This window comes from Triticum urartu, chromosome 3, assembly GCF_003073215.2.
Source record: "Triticum urartu cultivar G1812 chromosome 3, Tu2.1, whole genome shotgun sequence".
NCBI classification, from domain to species: Eukaryota; Viridiplantae; Streptophyta; class Magnoliopsida; order Poales; family Poaceae; genus Triticum; species Triticum urartu.
Genome location: NC_053024.1, coordinates 516,849,366 through 516,868,483, shown reverse-complemented (window position 1 = coordinate 516,868,483; position 19,118 = coordinate 516,849,366).

Here is a 19,118-nt window from a genome sequence, read left to right as displayed (position 1 = left end):
GACACGTGTTTCGTCCGGCCAATAAGAATTTTACACGTGGAAATTTCCCATTGGTTGGGGCTGTTAACGGGTTATCGGATCCAAAACCCGACCCGATAGCTTAACGTCGTTCCGTTACGGTGGGTGCCACGTGTCGGTCACCCTTGACGAAAGCACTTCTGTGACGCACGATTTATCGTCATGGAAGTGGACACTTCCATGATGATAATTTTGGTAATGTCATGGAACACTTCTACGACAGCACAGGTATGACTATCTTGATTCTGTCATAAATTTGTCATGGATGTACATGCATGACAAAAAAAGCAACCTACTATGACAAACACGTATCATCACAGAAGTGTATTTTTTTGTAGTGCCGGCATGACACCATGCATCATCGTGTCTTCATGAAGTTGTCTCGCCAACTATTACTTCTACTACTATGGCTAACGGTTAGCAATAAAGTAAACTAATTACAAGGTGTTTTCAGTGACACGTAGGTCATAAATAATTTAGACAACTCCTATGGCTCCTGCCGGTTGTCATACTCGTTGACATGCAAGTCGTGATTCCTATTACAAGAACATGATCAATCTCATACATCACATTCTTTTGGCCATATCACATCACATAGCATGCCCTGCAAAAACAAGTTAGACGTCCTCTAATTGTTGTTGCATGTTTTTACGTGGCTGCTATGGGTTTCTAGCAAGAACGTTTCTTACCTACGCAAAAACCACAACGTGATATGCCAATTTCTATTTACCCTTCATAAGGACCCTCTTCATCGAATCCGATATGACTAAAGTGAGAGAGACAGACACCCGGTAGCCACCTTATGCAACTAGTGCATGTCAGTCGGTGGAACCTGTCTCACATAAGCGTGCGTGTAAGGTCGGTCCGGGCCGCTTCATCCCATGATGCCTCCGAATCAAGATAACACTAGTAATGGCAAGTAAATTGACAAAATCAACGCCCACAACAACTTGTGTTCTACTCGTGCATAGAAACTACACATAGACCTAGCTCATGATGCCACTGTTGGGGATCGTTGCAGAAATTAAAAAAAATTCTATGCATCACCAAGATCAATCTATGGAGAGACTAGCAACGAGAGAGAGGGGTGTGTATCTTCATACCCTTGAAGATCACGAAACGGAAGCATTACAAGAACGCGGATGAAGGAGTCGTACTCGCAGCGATTCAGATCGCGGTTGATTCCGATCTAAGCGCCGAACAACGACGCCTCCGCGTTCAACACACGTACAGCCCGGGGACGTCTCCTCCTTCTTGATCCAGCAAGGCGGAAGGAGAAGTTGGGGAAGAACTCCGGCAGCACGACGGCGTGGTGGTGGAGCTCGTAGTTCTCTGGCAGGGCTTCGCCAAGCTCAACGGAGGAGGAGGAGGAGGTGTTGGGAGAGGGAGGGTTGCGCCTTGGAAGTGGTGTGTCTTCCCTCCCTCCACCCCTCTATTTATAGGGTGAAGGGGGAAGGGAGCCGGCCCCTCTAGATGAGATCTAGAGGGAGGGCGGCCAAGGGGAGGGGGCTTGCCCCCCAAGCCAAGGGGGCGCCCCCTTTAGGGTCCCCCCCCCAACCCTAGGCGCATGGGCCCTAAGGGGGGTGGCACCCAGCCCACTTAGGGGCTGGTTCCCTTCCACATACAGCCCATAGGGCCCTCCGTGGCAGGTGGGCCCTCCCGGTGGACCCACGGAACCCCTTCGGTGGTCCCGGTATAATACCGATAAACCCCCGAACACTTCCGGTGACCGTATGATGACTTCCCATATATAAATCTTCACCTCTGGACCATTCCGGAACTCCTTGTGACGTCCGGGATCTCATCCGAGACTCCGAACAACATTCGGTAACTGCATACTATTTCCCATAACAACTCTAGCGTCACCGAACCTAAGTGTGTAGACCCTACGGGTTCGGGAATCATGCAGACATGACCGAGACATCTCTCTGGCCAATAACCAACAGAGGGATCTGGATACCCATGTTGGCTGATACGTCTCCAACGTATCTATAATTTTTGATTGCTCCATGCTATATTATCTAGTGTTTTGAATGTTTATGGGCTTTATTATACACTTTTATATCATTTTTGGGACTAACCTATTAACCCAGAGCCCAGTACCAGTTTCTGTTTTTACCCTGTTTTAGGGTTTCGAAGAAAAGGAAAATCAAACGGAGTCTAATTGACCTGAAACTTCATGGAACTCATTTTTGGAAGGAAAGAAGCCCAGAAGACTTGGAGTGCACGTCGGGGGACCTGCGAGGAGGCCACGAGGCAGGGGGCGCGCCCACCCCCCTGGGCGCGCCCTCCACCCTCGTGAGCCCCTCGTGGCCCCCCTGACATACTTCTTCCGCCTATATATCTCCATATACCCTAAAAACATCCGGGAGCATATTAGATCAGGAGTTCCGCCGCCAGAAGCCTCTGTAGCCACCAAAAACCAATCTAGACCCGTTCCGGCACCCTGCCGGAGGGGGCAATCCCTCTCCGGTGACCATCTTCATCATCCCAGTGCTCTCCATGACGAGGAGGGAGTAGTTCTCCCTCGGGGCTGAGGGTATGTACCAGTAGCTATGTGTTTGATCTCTCTCTCTTGTGTTCTTGATTTGGCACGATCTTGATGTATCGCGAGCTTTGCTATTATAGTTGGATCTTATGTTTCTCCTTCCCCTCTACTCTCTTGTAATGAATTGAGTTTTCCCTTTGGAGTTATCTCATCGGATTGAGTCTTTAAAGATTTGAGAACACTTGATGTATGTCTTGCCGTGGATATCTGTGGTGACAATGGGATATCACGTGATTCACTTGATGTATGTTTTGGTGACCAACTTGCGGGTTCCGCCCATGAACCTATGCATAGGGGTTGGCACACGTTTTCATCGTGATTCTTCGGTAGAAACTTTGGGGCACTCTTTGAGGTCCTTTGTGTTGGTTGAATAGATGAATCTGAGATTGTGTGATGCATATCGTATAATCATACCCACGGATACTTGAGGTGACATTGGAGTATCTAGGTGACATTAGGGTTTTGGTTGATTTGTGTCTTAAGGTGTTATTCTAGTACGAACTCTAGGGCTGTTTGTGACACTTATAGGAATAGCCCAACGGATTGATTGGAAAGAATAACTTTGAGGTGGTTTCGTACCCTACCATAATCTCTTCGTCCGTTCTCCACTATTAGTGACTTTGGAGTGACTCTTTGTTGCATGTTGAGGGATAGTTATGTGATCCAATTATGTTATTATTGTTGAGGGAACTTGCACTAGTGAAAGTATGAACCCTAGGCCTTGTTTCAACGCATTGCAATACCGATTACACTCACTTTTATCATTAGTTACCTTGTTGTTTTATATTTTCAGATTACAAATACCTTTATCTACCATCCATATACCACTTGTATCACCATCTCTTCACCGAACTAGTGCACCTATACAATATACCATTGTATTGGGTGTGTTGGGGACACAAGAGACTCTTTGTTATTTGGTTTCAAGGTTGCTTGAGAGAGACCATCTTCATCCTACGCCTCCTATGGATTGATAAACCTTAGGTCATCCACTTGAGGGAAATTTGCTACTGTCCTACAAACCTCTGCACTTGGAGGCCCAACAACGTCTACAAGAAGAAGGTTGTGTAGTAGACATCAAGCTCTTTTCTGGCGCCGTTGCCGGGGAGGTGAGTGCTTGAAGGTATATCTTTAGATCTTGCAATCGAGTCTTTTATGTTCTTATTTTATCACTAGTTTAGTTTATAAAAGAAACTATAAAAAGTGGAATTGAGTTTGTCTCATACGCTTCACCTTTTTAATATCTTTCGTGAGTATGATGGAGAGGATAATTGTGCTCAAGTGCTAGAAGAAGAAATCTATAAAATGTTTGGCACTAAATATTTGAATGATTAGCATGATTGCAATGTTGTTAGTATGAATTCCTTGAATATCCATGATGCTAATGATATGCAAAGCCACAAGCTTGGGGAAGCTATGTTTGATGAAGATGATATTTTTTGTCCCCCAGTTTTGATGAGCAAATTTATTATGATGAAATCATGCCTCCTATTTATGATGATTATATTGATGAAAGTGGATTTGGAGAGGTCATGACTTTATTTTGTGATGAATCCACTATTTCGAAAGAGGTTCCAATTGATTATGAGAACAAAGTAGATATGTATGATGATTATTGTGATGACTTGTATGCTATAAAGAATAATGATATCCATGAAACTTGTCATCATGATTTTAGTTTTCAATTGTATTATGCCTCACATGATAGTTATTTTGTTGAGTTTGCTCCCACTACTATTCATGAGAAGAAATTTGCTTATGTGGAGAGTAGTAAATTTTCTATGCTTGTAGATCATGAAAAGAATGCTTTAGGTGCTGGTTATATTGTTGAATTCATTCATGATGCTACTGAAAATTATTATGATGGAGGAACATATGCTTGTAGGAATTGCAATAATATCAAGTTTCCTCTCTATGTGCTTAAAATTTTGAAGTTATGCTTGTTTTACCTTCCTATGCAAGTTGATTCTTGTCCCCACAAGTTGTTTTCTCACAAAATACCTATGCATAGGAAGTGGGTTAGACTTAAATGTGCTAGTCATATTCTTCATGATGCTCTCTTTATGTTACAATTCTTATCTTTTATGTGAGCATCATTGAAATCATCATGCCTAGCTAGGGGCGTTAAACGATAGCGCTTGTTGGGAGGCAGCCCAATTTTATTTTTGTTCCTTGCTTTTTGTTCCTGTTTAGTAATAAATAATTCATCTAGATTCTGTTTATATGTGGTTTTATCTTTTAATTAGTGTTTGTGCCAAGTTAAACCTATTAGATCTTCTTGGAAGATAGTTATTTGATCTTGCTGTAATTTCCAGAATCTTTGCGCTCAGTGCCCGAATTGTCAAAAATCACCAGAACGTGATAAAATAGTGATTCCAATTGATGCTGATCAATAAACAAATTTCCCAGGTCTTATAATTTTGGTATAATTTTTTGGGTTCCAGAAGTTTGCGTTAGTAACAGATTACTACAGACTGTTCTGTTTTTGACAGATTCTGTTTTGCGTGTGTTGTTTGCTTATTTTGATGAATCTATGGCTAGTAAAATAGTTTATAAACCATAGAGAAGTTGGAATACAGTAGGTTTAACACCAATACAAATAAAGAACAAGTTCACTGCAGTACCTTAAAGTAGTCTTTTGTTTTCTTTCTCTAACGGAGCTCACGAGATTTCTATTGAGTTTTGTGTTGTGAAGTTTTCAAGTTTTGGGTGAATTCTTTTGATGGATTATGGAACAAGGAGTGGAAAGAGCCTAAGCTTGGGGATGCCCATGACACCCCCAAGATAATCCAAGGACACCAAAAAGTCAAAGCTTGGGGATGCCCCGGAAGGCATCCCCTCTTTTGTCCACTTCCATCGGTAATTTACTTGGAGCTATATTTTTATTCACCACATGATATGTGTTTTGCTTGGAGCGTCTTGTATTATTTGTGTCTTTGCTTGTTAGTCTACCACAATCATCCTTGCTGTACGCACCTTTTGAGAGAGCCATGTATGAATTGAAATTTGTTAGTTTACTCTATGTGCTTCACTTATATCTTTTTGAGCGTGATAATTTTTGCTCTAGTGCTTCACTTAGATCTTTTAGAGCACGGTGGTGGTTTGTTTTAAAGAAACTTGATCTCTCATGCTTCACTTAGATTATTTTGAGAGTCGTTAATAGCATGGTAATTTGCTTAATGTTAATATACTTGGTATTCAAGATATGTGAAACTTTCTTTTTAGTGGGTTGAATACTAAGATAAGTTTGATGCTTGATAATTGTTTTGAGATATGGAGGTGATAATATCATAGTCATGCTATTTGAGTAGTTGTGAATTTTAGAAATACTTGTGTTGAAGTTAGCAAGTCCCGTAGCATGCACGTATGGTTAAAGTTGTGTAACAAATTTGAAACATGAAGTGTACCTGGCTTGTGCATCCTTATGAGTGGCGGTCGAGGACGAGCGATGGTCTTCTCCTACCAATATATCCCCCTAGGAGCATGCGCGTAGTACTTGATTTTTGATGACTTCTAAATTTTTGCAATAAGTATATGAGTTCTTTTGACTAATGTTGAGTCCATGGATTATACGCACTTTTACCTTTCCGCCATTTGCTAGCCACTTCGGTACCGTGCATTGCCCTTTCTCACATTGAGAGTTGGTGCAAACTTCGCCGGTGCATCCAAACCCCGTGATATGATACGCTCTTTCACACATAAACCTCCCTATATCTTCCTCAAAACAGCCACCATACCTACCTTCATGGCATTTCCATAGCCATTCCAAGATATATTGCCATGCAACTTCCATCATCATCATGACATGCTTTACTTTTGTCATATTGCCATTGCATGATCATGTAGTTGACATCGTATTTGTGGCAAAGCCACCATGCATTATTTTTCATACATGTCACTCTTGATTCATTGCACCATCCCGGTACACCGCCGGAGGCATTCATATAGAGTCATATCTTGTTCTAGTATCGAGTTGTAATCATTATGTTGTAATCAATAGAAGTGTGATGATCATCATTATTAGAGCATTGCCCAATCAAAAAAAGAGAGAAAATAAAAAGGGAAATGCTACTATCTCTTTTTCCACACTTGTGCTTCAAAGTAGCACCTTGTTCTTCATGTAGTGAGTCTCATATATTGTGCTTCAAAGTAGCACCATGTTTTTCATATAGTGAGTTGTCTTGTTCATACTAGTGGGAATTTTTCATTATAGAACTTGGCTTGTATATTCCTACGATGGGCTACCTCAAAATGCCCTAGGTCTTCATGAGCAAACAAGTTGGATGCACACCCACTAGTTTTCTTTTGTTGAGCATTCATAGCTCTAGTGCATCCGTTGCATGGCAATCCCTACTCCTCATGTTGACATCAATTGATGGGCATCTCCGTAGCCCATTGATTATCCTCGTCAATGCTTTCTCCTTTTTTGTCTTCTCCACACAATCCCCATCATCATATTCTATTCCACCCATAGTGCTATATCCATGGCTCACGCTCATGTATTGCGTGAAGGTTGAAAAAGTTTGAGATTATTTAAGTATGAAACAATTGCTTGGCTTGTCATCGGGGGTATAGAAGTTGGGAACATCTTTGTGTGACGAAAATGAAGCATAGCCTAACTATATGATTTTGTAGGGATGAACTTTCTTTTGCCATGCTATTTTGAGAAGACATGATTACTTTGATTAGTATGCTTGAAGTATTATTATTTTTATGTCAACATGAACTTTTGTCTTGAATATTTCGGATCTGAATATTCATACCACAATTAAGAAGAATCACATTGAAATTATGCCAAGTAGCACTCCGCATCAAAAATTCTGTTTTTATCATTTACCTACTCGAGGACGAGCAGGAATTAAGCTTGGGGATGCTGATATGTCTCCAACGTATCTATAATTTTTGATTGCTCCATGCTATATTATCTAGTGTTTTGAATGTTTATGGGCTTTATTATACACTTTTATATCATTTTTGGGACTAACCTATTAACCCAGAGCCCAGTACCAGTTTCTGTTTTTACCCTGTTTTAGGGTTTTAAAGAAAAGGAAAATCAAACGGAGTCCAATTGACCTGAAACTTCACGGAACTCATTTTTGGAAGGAAAGAAGCCCAGAAGACTCGGAGTTCATGTCGGGGGACCTGCGAGGAGGCCACGAGGCAGGGGGCGCGCCCACCCCCCTGGGCGCGCCCTCCACCCTCGTGAGCCCCTCGTGGCCCCCCTGACATACTTCTTCCGCCTATATATCTCCATATACCCTAAAAACATCCGAGAGCAGATTAGATCGGGAGTTCCGCCGCCAGAAGCCTCTGTAGCCACCAAAAACCAATCTAGACCCGTTCCGGCACCCTGCCGGAGGGGGCAATCCCTCTCCGGTGGCCATCTTCATCATCCCAGTGCTCTCCATGACGAGGAGGGAGTAGTTCTCCCTCGGGGCTGAGGGTATGTACCAGTAGCTATGTGTTTGATCTCTCTCTCTCGTGTTCTTGATTTGGCACGATCTTGATGTATCGCGAGCTTTGCTATTATAGTTGGATCTTATGTTTCTCCTCCCCCTCTACTCTCTTGTAATGAATTGAGTTTTCCCTTTGGAGTTATCTCATCGGATTGAGTCTTTAAAGATTTGAGAACACTTGATGTATGTCTTGCCATGGATATCTGTGGTGACAATGGGATATCACGTGATTCACTTGATGTATGTTTTGGTGACCAACTTGCGGGTTCCGCCCATGAACCTATGCATAGGGGTTGGCACATGTTTTCGTCGTGATTCTCTGGTAGAAACTTCGGGGCACTCTTTGAGGTCCTTTGTGTTGGTTGAATAGATGAATCTGAGATTGTGTGGTGCATATCGTATAATCATACCCACGGATACTTGAGGTGACATTGGAGTATCTAGGTGACATTAGGGTTTTGGTTGATTTGTGTCTTAAGGTGTTATTCTAGTATGAACTCTAGGGCTGTTTGTGACACTTATAGGAATAGCCCAACGGATTGATTGGAAAGAATAACTTTGAGGTGGTTTCATACCCTACCATAATCTCTTCGTTCGTTCTCCGCTATTAGTGACTTTGGAGTGACTCTTTGTTGCATGTTGAGGGATAGTTATGTGATCCAATTATGTTATTACTGTTGAGGGAACTTACACTAGCGAAAGTATGAACCCTAGGCAGGGATAGTTATGTGACTCTTTGGTCTTCATTTAAAAATGTGGAATAGTTTCACAACTCACGCCACCTGGAACACCACAGTGTAATGGTGTGTCCGAACGTCGTAACCGTGCTTTATTAGATATGGTGCAATCTATGATGTCTCTTACCGATTTACCACTATTGTTTTGGGGTTATGCATTAGAGACAACTGCATTCACTTTAAATAGGGCACCATCTAAATCTGTTGAGACGACACCGTATGAACTATGGTTTGGCAAGAAACCTAAGCTAACATTTCTTAAAGTTTGGGTTGCGATGCCTATGTGAAAAAGCTTCAGCCTGGTAAGCTCGAACCCAAATCGGAGAAGTGTGTCTTCATCGGATACCCAAAAAAACTATTGGGTACACCTTCTATCACAGATCCGAAGGCAAGATCTTTGTTGCTAAGAATGGATCCTTTCTAGAGAAGGAGTTCCTCTCGAAAGAAGTGAGTGGGAGGAAAGTAGAAATTAATGAGGTAATTGTACCTTTTCTTGAATTGGAAAGTAGTTCATCACAAAAAAATGTTCTCGTGATGCCTACACTAATTAGTGAGGAAGCTAATGATGATGATCATGAAACTTCAGATCAAATCACTACCGAACCTCATAGGTCAACCAGAGTACGTTCCGCACCAGAGTGGTACGGTAATCCTGTTCTGGAAGTCATGTTACTAGACCATGACAAACCTACGAACTATGAGGAAGCGATGATGAGCCCAGATTCCGCGAAATGGCTTGAGGCCATGAAATCTGAGATGGGATCCATGTATGAGAACAAAGTATGGACTTTGGTTGACTTGCCCGATGATCGGCAACCATAGAGAATAAATGGATCTTCAAGAAGAAGACTGACGCTGATGGTAATGTTACTGTCTACAAAGCTCGACTTGTTGAGAAAGGTTTTCGACAAGTTCAAGGAGTTGACTACGATGAGACCTTCTCACCCGTAGCAATGCTTAAGTCTGTCCGAATCATGTTAGCAATTGCCGCATTTTATGATTATGAAATTTGACAAATGGACATCAAAATTGCATTCCTTAATGGATTTCTTAAAGAAGAGTTGTATATGATGCACCCAGAAGGTTTTGTCGATCCTAAAGGTGCTAACAAAGTGTGCAAGCTCCAGCGATCCATTTATGGACTGGTGCATGTCGGTGTCAAAACCGGCGGATCTCGGGTAGGGGGTCCCGAACTGTGTGTCTAAGGTCGATGGTAATAGGAGACAGGGGACACGATGTTTACCCAGGTCCGGGTCCTCCCTATGGAGGTAATACCCTACTTCCTGCTTGATTGATCTTGATGAATATGAGTATTACAAGAGTTGATCTACCACGAGATCATAATGGCTAAACCCTAGAGGTCTAGCTTGTATGGTTATGATAATGAGTATCCCCTCTCCGGACTAAGTCCTTCGGTTTATATAGACACCGGGAGGATCTAGGGTTATGCAAGGTCGGTTACAAAGAAAGGAATCTACATATTCGGTCGCCAAGCTTGCGTTCCATGCCAAAGAGAGTCCCATCCGGACATGGGTGCAGTCTTCGGTCTTCGTATCTTCACAGCCCATCAGTCCAGCCCATGGCTAACAGGCCGGATGCCCGAGGACCCCTTAGTCCAGGAATCCCTCAGTAGCCCCTGAACCTGGCTTCAATGACAAGGTATCCGGCGCGTAGATCTGTCTTCGGAATTGCAAGGCGGGTTCCTCCTTCCGAACTCCAAGATAGTCTTCGGACGTATTGATCGTGTCCGAACCTGTAACACACACCCCACACACAACCGCAGAAAAAATATAATAATCCACGGGTCCAAACCGCTGACAACTTTTTACAACATGACATCACGTCTGTCCGGTCACGATTTCGACCATTTTTGTCTGCCGTTCTGTGTTTCGAGATGCGGTTTCCATTGGCACGCCCTGTCGAAGCAGAGATCGTGTCCCTGTATTGTGGGATTTTCATCAATGCGGGCGCGGGTAACCCAACCGTGTCGTTTACACAGCCCTTGGGAGTAGGCGAATTTTAAGGTGAGTGGGGGGCATTCAATATTCACTTCCCTTATAAGGAGATAAGATTCCCCTTTCTTCTCTCATGCCTTCTTCCTGCCTCTCCACTCTTGAGCTCCAGCTGCCAAGTTCTCATCTGTTTCCCATTCAAGCAAACACCCAAACATGTCCGGATCCGGAGCTGGCGGCAAGTGGATGGCCTCTTCCGTTAAGAAGAAATATATCGAGGAGCTCCAAGAGGCCCGATACCTGGCCAAGGAGATCATTCACCGACTTCCGGCCAAGGGACAGATCGTCCCTACCCCCGAGCCTCATGAGAGGGTGGTGTTCCTTGCGCATTTTGTCCATGGGCTGGGATTCCCTCTCCACCTGTTCGTCCGCGGACTGATGTTTTACTACGGGCTAGACTTCCATGATCTAGCCCCTAACTTTATCCTCAACATATCGGAAATTATAGCCGTGTGCGAGGCCTTTCTCCGCATCCCGCCCCACTTCAGCCTATGGCTGAAGACCTTCAATGTGAAGCCGAAGGTGGTGAGCAGCCAACAGGCAGAGTGTGGAGGCACCATGGTGGGCAAGATGCCCAATGTCACCTGGCTCGAAGGTTCCTTTGTGGAGACGGTGAAGAGGTGGCAATCGGGGTGGTTCTACATCACCGAGCCGCGCGACACCAACTGGACGACGGCCCCTGCATTTTGATCCGGAGTTCCGATGCAGCTCACCTCTTGGCAAGAGAAGGGCCTAACCTGGGGTTCTTCGAACGAGCTGACAGGGCTCCACACGTGTGTCCAGAACATGATATCCAAGAGGATCAAACTTGTCAACGTAATCCAGGTTATGCTCATCTGTCGGATCCTTCCATGCCAACGCCGGACTTGCTATTTGTGGGAATTAGATTCGGCCAAGCACCAGACGCTGCTAGAGCTCTTCGGCACAACACACGAAGATATCTGGAAAGTGCTCTTCAAGGCCGGCGAGACACCACCGCCTACGACCGAGGATCGTGGGCTTAGCTTAAAGCGCCAGGCAAGGTTGTCAGAATCGTGATTTTGAATCGAATCGGAGCTCTGATGGTAGGATCGCAAATCGTAGAATCTTCACTATCAGGATCGTAGAAACGTAGATTCCATGAACTAAAATCGTAGAATCAGAGCGGTAAGTTTGGATCGTAAAGTCGTAGAATCATATAACAGAATCGCGATCCTGACAACCTTGGCGCCAGGCTAATTCGGTAAGTTCTTTCACGCTTTCAAGGTATAATATTTACTAGCGTATTTTGAGGAAGGAGTCTAAGCCCTCTTATCAATTTTTTAGGCCTGGACCGACATGGCGAGGCGGATTAATTGTCCGGCCCCGCTACCCGAAGACAAAGAAACCCCACTCCTGACAGAGATGTTGTTTCCGGCGCCTTACGATGTGCCGGAGAAGAAGGCCAAGAAGATGGCCAAGGGGACCAGGAGTGGCCTTCGTCGAAAGGGTACTTCGAATCTGTCATTCGAAGACGAGACTGACCCTTCGGTCGCCGAAGACGGCGACGAGGAGGAGGAAGAAAACGAGTCCCCCCTAAGGGGGGAAGGAATAAAAGGGGGGCCTCCACAAACCTGGAGGCGAAGGCACCCAAGAGGGGGAAGGGCTCCCTCGCGGATAACTCCGCGTGGGATGTCGATAGCAGCCTGGAGCGAATGCCCCAGACCAAGCCTCGGGGCGCTTCGTAAGTACCAAAAACCTTATGCATGTCCAAATGCCTGGCCTTTCCCCTTTGTAATATTAATATGTTTAAATTATGCCATTGCAGTCCGGCCTGCGACAGCTCCCCGCAATCCTCGACAGAGGGTTCGCTAGACTCAAAGGAGATGGCTAGCATGTCACTGCCGCCTGCTCACTCTGTCTCGCCCAAGGGTGATGACGAGGTGGTGTCCCAAAGGACCTTCCTCGACCGGGGGGAGGTTTCGGAGATCGTCAGGGCGGCGTCCAAGGATGACTCCTCGGCTACCGGACACATGGGGGAAAAAGCCCCCATGGGGACTGATGATGGGGGCCGAGTTCCATTCGACCCTCAGCCGGATACCATTCCGGAGACCTGCACGGCTCCGAAGTCCAGCGAACGGCCTTCCCCGAAAGGAGGAGGTGTGCCTATTCCGCCGTGACCTCTGTCCAACCAGAGGCACCAGATGATCTGCTGGAAGCGCTGCGAGACGCTTCCATTGTAGATGAACACCGTGTCCTTATGGGTACGGTGATCGAAAAGGTTCAGTCTGCCAAAAGTGGACTGGCTGAAGCCTGTGCTAGCCTTTTAACAGGCTTTGAGGTAATAATTGTAGAAAGAATATCACAGCATAGACAGTAGCCCCTGATGCTCTGTTCGGTGTTTGGAAAGAAAAAGCCGAACAGAGGATCAAAACAATTTTTGCAGGAGTCTAACATAAGATGTCTATGTGAATAAGCAGGCGTCGCTACTGGCTGTTGCCGCTCATACTGCGGAGGTCTCCGGACTTAAGTGGAGCCTGGAGCGGGCCGAGGAATAGCTCGGCCTCGTGAAGAAGCAGCTGGAGGACAACCAAGGTATGCAGTAACATGTGCGTATATTTTAGGAAGGATGAATGCTTCGTGCTAACTAAAGTGTCATGGACTATGTTAGGGGCCACGACCGAGGTGACGGCCCTCAAGAAGGCGTTAGCCGAGGCTGAGGACAAAGTGTCCAAGGAACACTGTAACACCCCGGATGTGACTTTCCCCAATATGTATTCCAACTCTTGCCGTTTCCGGCCTTAAGTTATTTTGTTTTCTCGGGTTCAGGTTTTTGTCTCCGTGTGTTGTTTTCATTGTCATGCATCTCATATCATGTCATCATGTGCATTGCATTTGCATACGTGTTCATCTCATGCATTCGAGCTTTTTCCCCGTTGTCCGTTTTGCATTCCGGCGCTTCGTTCTCCTCCGGTGGTCATTTCTACCTTTCTTTCGTGTGTGGGGATTAAACATTTCCAGATTGGACCGAGACTTGCCAAGCGGCCTTGGTTTACTACCGGTAGACCGCCTGTCAAGTTTCGTACCATTTGGACTTCGTTTGATGCTCCAACGGTTAACCGAGGGACCGAAAAGGCCTCGTGTGTGTTGCAGCCCAACACCCCTCCAATTTGGCCCAAAACCCACCAAAAGCCTCTCCATCATCTAGAGCGTTCGATCACGATCGCGTGGCCGAAAACCGCACCTCATTTGGACACTCCTAGCTCCCTCTATGTCTATAAATAGACCTCCTCCAAATTCGCGGATCCCCTCTCCAAAAAACCCTAGATCCACCTACCCCGCCGCCGCCGGACGAAACCGTGTCGGACGGACATGCCCGCCCCTGCCGCCGACCACTCCTGATGCGCCACATCATCGTCTGAGCCCCACATCGCCGCCTCACCCCGCGCGGCCCGCCCGGCCCGCGTTGGGCCCCCGCGGCCCAACCGCCAGTCGCCGCCCCGCGCCTCTTCGTCCTCGCGGCCGAGCCGCCTCGCCGGCCGGCGCCGCCACGCCGCCGCGGTCCGCTTCGCCGGCCACCGCCTCCTCAAGTCCGCGCCACCGCGACGCCGCACCTCGCCGCCGCGGCCATCGCCGGCGCCGCGTCGCCTGAACCTCGACGTCGCCCAGCCTCGTCGCCGGTCGCGCCCACGCCGGCCCCCGCCTCCCCATCGTGCTCCGGCGAGCTCCCTCCCCGTCGGTGAACAGTGCCCCGACGATCCTCGGGATCCGTGCCGGCTAGATCTAGATCCAGATCTCAGGGTTGACTTTTACCCCCGAAACCCTAGCTATTTTGCACTTTTCATCATGTTGTATCTCCTCATCTGTAACTCCGTTTTGAGCATATAGCATATCAAAATGTTCGTCTCAGAGAGTACATCATTTCATTCCATTGCATAATTTTCATTTGAGTTCATCTTGATGCCCGAAATGCTGTTAGAAGAGTGCTACTTGAGTTAATTGTCAGATCTGCTACTCCATTTAGAGATTTGTCATTTTTGCCATGATTATTGTGTGCATGATATGCCCATGAGCTCTACATATGTTTTGTTAAGGGTTTTGCCATCTTTCCAGAGGTGCAACCCATGTATTTTTGTTATGTGTGTGGTGACTAGCACAAGCTTGCAAAGTGAGGCACTTGGTAATGCTGATTTCAGGGACTTAGCATTTCCACTAAGTCCTTGAGTTGTTTATCTCTTGTGGCCATATGTTCATGTTGTTTCCTAGTGATCCGTGCCTCTTTTGAGGATGATCAGTAAGGATGTTTTGTTAATCTTGTAGTGCTCTATCCATCCATGTCTTTGTTTGCAATTATGGAGCACCCTAGCTTGAGTCAATCGAGCTCTACTTTTGCTATTTCGTGAATCTGGGCAGATTGTCTACTTGTTAGCGATTTTGCCGATGATGTTGTAGTTGATCCGTGCATGCTATGTTATTGTTCTTGCCATGCCTAGCTTGCATTTTGTGTATTCTTGATGGGTGTATGCTTAGTTTTCCATGACTTGCTCTGTAGTGAGTGCATCGAGCTCGTAAACATGCCTACTTGATATTTGTTTTCAGCATGCTCCAGTTTTCACCAAGTCTGAGAACTGATTATGTTTTTGCCATGTTCACATGCTTGCAATTGCATTTTCTGATCCCTTTTGGCTCAAGGTCACTAAGGGACTTTTGTTAAGCTCTTTGAGTAACTCCATGCCATGCTTTACTTTGCCATGTTCAGGTCCTGTAGCATGTATTTTTTGTTGCTCCGAAGAGTGCTATCTGATCTGAAATTCCAGACAAGTGTTAATTTCACTAAGTCTGAGATCTGCTTACCATATGCATTTTTGCCATGCTTGTTTGAACCTGTTAATGGATGAATTGGCCGTAGCTCAGTGCTAGACTTTTGCTAAGCATCATGAATGCATCCCTGCCATGTATTTTTATGCCATGTTTGGGTGTTGTAGCATATTCATCTTATTGCATTTAGATGGCTACTTGCTGTAAATCGCAGACCGGTGTCATATTTGAATCGCTTGCCATTTCCAAACCGTAACTCCGATTCCGGCGTTCTTTATATAGTTTTCAAGCGATTTCATCTCATATTTCCAGTGGCACACTTGGATTTCCAAGTTGAGGCCAGGTTCATGCTTTCCCTGTCAAATCTTTCATATGCATCCCGCATCGCATCCCGCATAGCATACCATCTTTGCATCATATTGTTTGATCCTTGCACGTGGTTGATTGTGTTACGGTTGCTTGTTTGTCTTGTTTGGGTAGAGCCGGGAGACGAGTTCGCTAACGAGGAGCCCGTTGAGTTTGCTTTCGAGGATCCAGTCAACTCTGACAACTTTGCAGGCAAGATGATCATACCCTCGAAATCAATACTATCTTTGCTTTGCTAGATGCTCGCTCTTTTGCTATGCCAATGCTACGATGCCTACCACTTGCTTTCAAGCCTCCCAAATTGCCATGTCAAACCTCTAACCCACCATGTCCTAGCAAACCATTGATTGGCTATGTTACCGCTTTGCTCAGCCCCTCTTATAGCGTTGCTAGTTGCAGGTGAAGATTGGAGTCCGTTCCTTGTTGGAACATTATTTACTTGTTGGGATATCATTTTATTGCCACGTTATCTTAATGCATCTATATACTTGGTAAAGGGTGGAAGGCTCGGCCTCTCGCCTAGTGGTTTGTTCCACTCTTGCCGCCCTAGTTTCCGTCATATCGGTGTTATGTTCCCGGATTTTGCGTTCCTTACGCGGTTGGGTTATAATGGGAACCCCTTGACAGTCCGGCTTGAATAAAACTCCTCCAGCAATGCCCAACCTTGGTTTTACCATTTGCCACCTAGCCTTTTCCCTTGGGTTTCGCGGACTCAAGGGTCATCTATTTTAAACCCCCCGGGTCAGTGCTCCTCTGAGCGTTGGTCCAACCTAGAGCATCGTGCGGGGCCGTCCCTTGGCAACTTGGGTTACGTTGGCTCCCGTATGCTTAGCTTATCTGGTGTGCCCTGAGAACGAGATATGTGCAGCTCCTATCGAGATTTGTCGGCACAGCGGGTGGTGTTGCTGGACTTCTTTTACCATTGTCGGAGTTGTCTTGAAGAACCGGGATACCGAGTCTGATCGGAACGTCTCGGGAGGAGGTCTATTCCTTCGTTGACCGTGAGAGCTTGTCATGGGCTAAGTTGGGACTCCCCTGTAGGGATTTGAACTTTCGAAAGCCGTGCCCGCGGTTATGGGCAGATGGGAATTTGTTAATGTCCGGTTGTAGATAACTTGAACCTTAACTTAATTAAAATGAATCAACCGTGTGAGTTACCGTGATGGCCTCTTCTCGGCGGAGTCCGGGAAGTGGACACGGTGTTGGAGTAATGCTTGCCGCAGGTTTGCCCTCTTTAGTTATGCGTTCGCACTTTGCCTCCTCTTCTCGCTCTCTTTTGCGAATAGGTTAGCCACCATATATGCTAGTCGCTTGCTGCAGCTCCACATATTTTACCTTGCCTTACCTATAAGCTTAAATAGTCTTGATCGCGAGGGTGCGAGATTGCTGAGTCCCTGTGGCTCACAGATTACTATTACACCAGATGCAGGGCCTGATGATTCCGCTCCAGGTGACGCGCTTGAGCTCAAGTGGGAGTTCGACGAGGACTCTCAACGATACTACGTGTCTTTCCCTGATGATCAGTAGTGGTGCCCAGTTGGGGGTGATCGGGACCGTGTCGCTTGTTGGGTTATCTTTTATTTTGGCGCCGTAGTCGGGCCATGAGTGATTGGTTGATGTAATGTTATTTATGTACCTTGATTGATGTGGCGAGTGTAAGCCAACTATGTTATCTCCCCTTTTATTACCTATATATTACATGGGTTGTTGTGAAGATTGCCTAACTTGCGACATATGCCTTCAATGCGATTATGCCTCTAAGTCGTGCCTCGACACGTGGGAGATATAGTCGCATCGAGGGTGTTACAAACACGCTGCGCGCGAGAAGCACGAGGCCCGGGTCAGCAAGGTCCGGCAAGAGCTCCAGGATGCCATCAAGAAGTACGAGTCCTTGGAGCGTGATTCTAAGATGCAAGCGTCCGAACTTGCGAACGCCCGCCAGAGCACACAAGAGGCTCGAGCCGAGGCCCAGAGCGCCCTTCAGGAAATCCGGGCGGCCAGGAAGATCGCGGCGGGTAAGGCGTTCATTATGCAAAGCAAGTCTATGAAGAAAACGTTCCTTTTACTTACCCGAGTTTGGAGCTCTCTAGGGGCGTTTACGGATTTGCCGCGCAGCGTATCAGACACTGTCGAGTTCTATCGAGCCGAAGAAGGAAGTTCTACGGAGAAGCTGTTCTGGTCTCAATATCTTGGACCCGAACATCCGGTGTCCTTCGGCGACCAGCTGAAACAGTTGGTCGAGCTACACAAGGCGGCCGAGCTAGCCATGAAGGAGTTAATAGTCCGACTATGGCCTGCCGCGCTGATGCCCAGCAGCTACTTCGGACTTGTGAAGCGGCTTGTTGATGCCTGTCCCTGGCTTGATGTTATAAAGCGGCCGGTCTATATCGAAGGTGCACGGATGGCCTTTGCTCGCGTCAAGACGCACTGGGCGAATATGGATGCCAAGAAGCTGATGACCGAGGGGCCGCCTGAGGGCAAGGAGCATCGCCGACCCGAGTTATATTTTGATGGTGTCCTGGAGGGATCCCGCATTGTCGTGGATTATTGTGAGAAAGACACTATCTTTGAATGAGTGTATTCGAGCTCCCTCTACCTTGTATAAAACAAAGTGTTTATGCAATATAATGCTTGTTGTGTTTTTAAATTTTTACTTCCTGTGCGGCCGTGTTGTATGAAATCTGAGGGTTAACCAGTCGTCGGCTTCTGCCCCCACGTAGGTAGTACGGGGGTGTTCGGGATGGAATCTAAACAATCTTGATCCAATTAGATGGTCCTTGAAGGAGTTGTTTAGCGCAACGAACCAGGCAACCAGACTATGCGGCTGTAACGCCCTCACTTAGCCATAGGAGTTCGACAATAAAAACATGGGTGAAGCCCCTAGTATCCGAACTAGAGTACTATAAGTGTCTGATCGGGAAGTACCAATCCTTCGCGTAACACGGAAGAAATCTCCGACGATTTGCAATCTCCGAACAGCTGACCGACTCTCGACACATCATGACAGTCAGTTTTCGGCTTTCTCTACTGAGGTGCTCCTTTGGGTAAACCAAGGCACAATCGCAGTAGTTCTCCCTTTACAACCTTAGCCGATATAGAGGAATGTAAGGTAGCAAGCACAGGAGCCGGGCAACCCAACTATTGACCAAAGACATGATTCAGAGCCAATGCATATAATGTTAAATTCGGGGTGCCGAACTATACT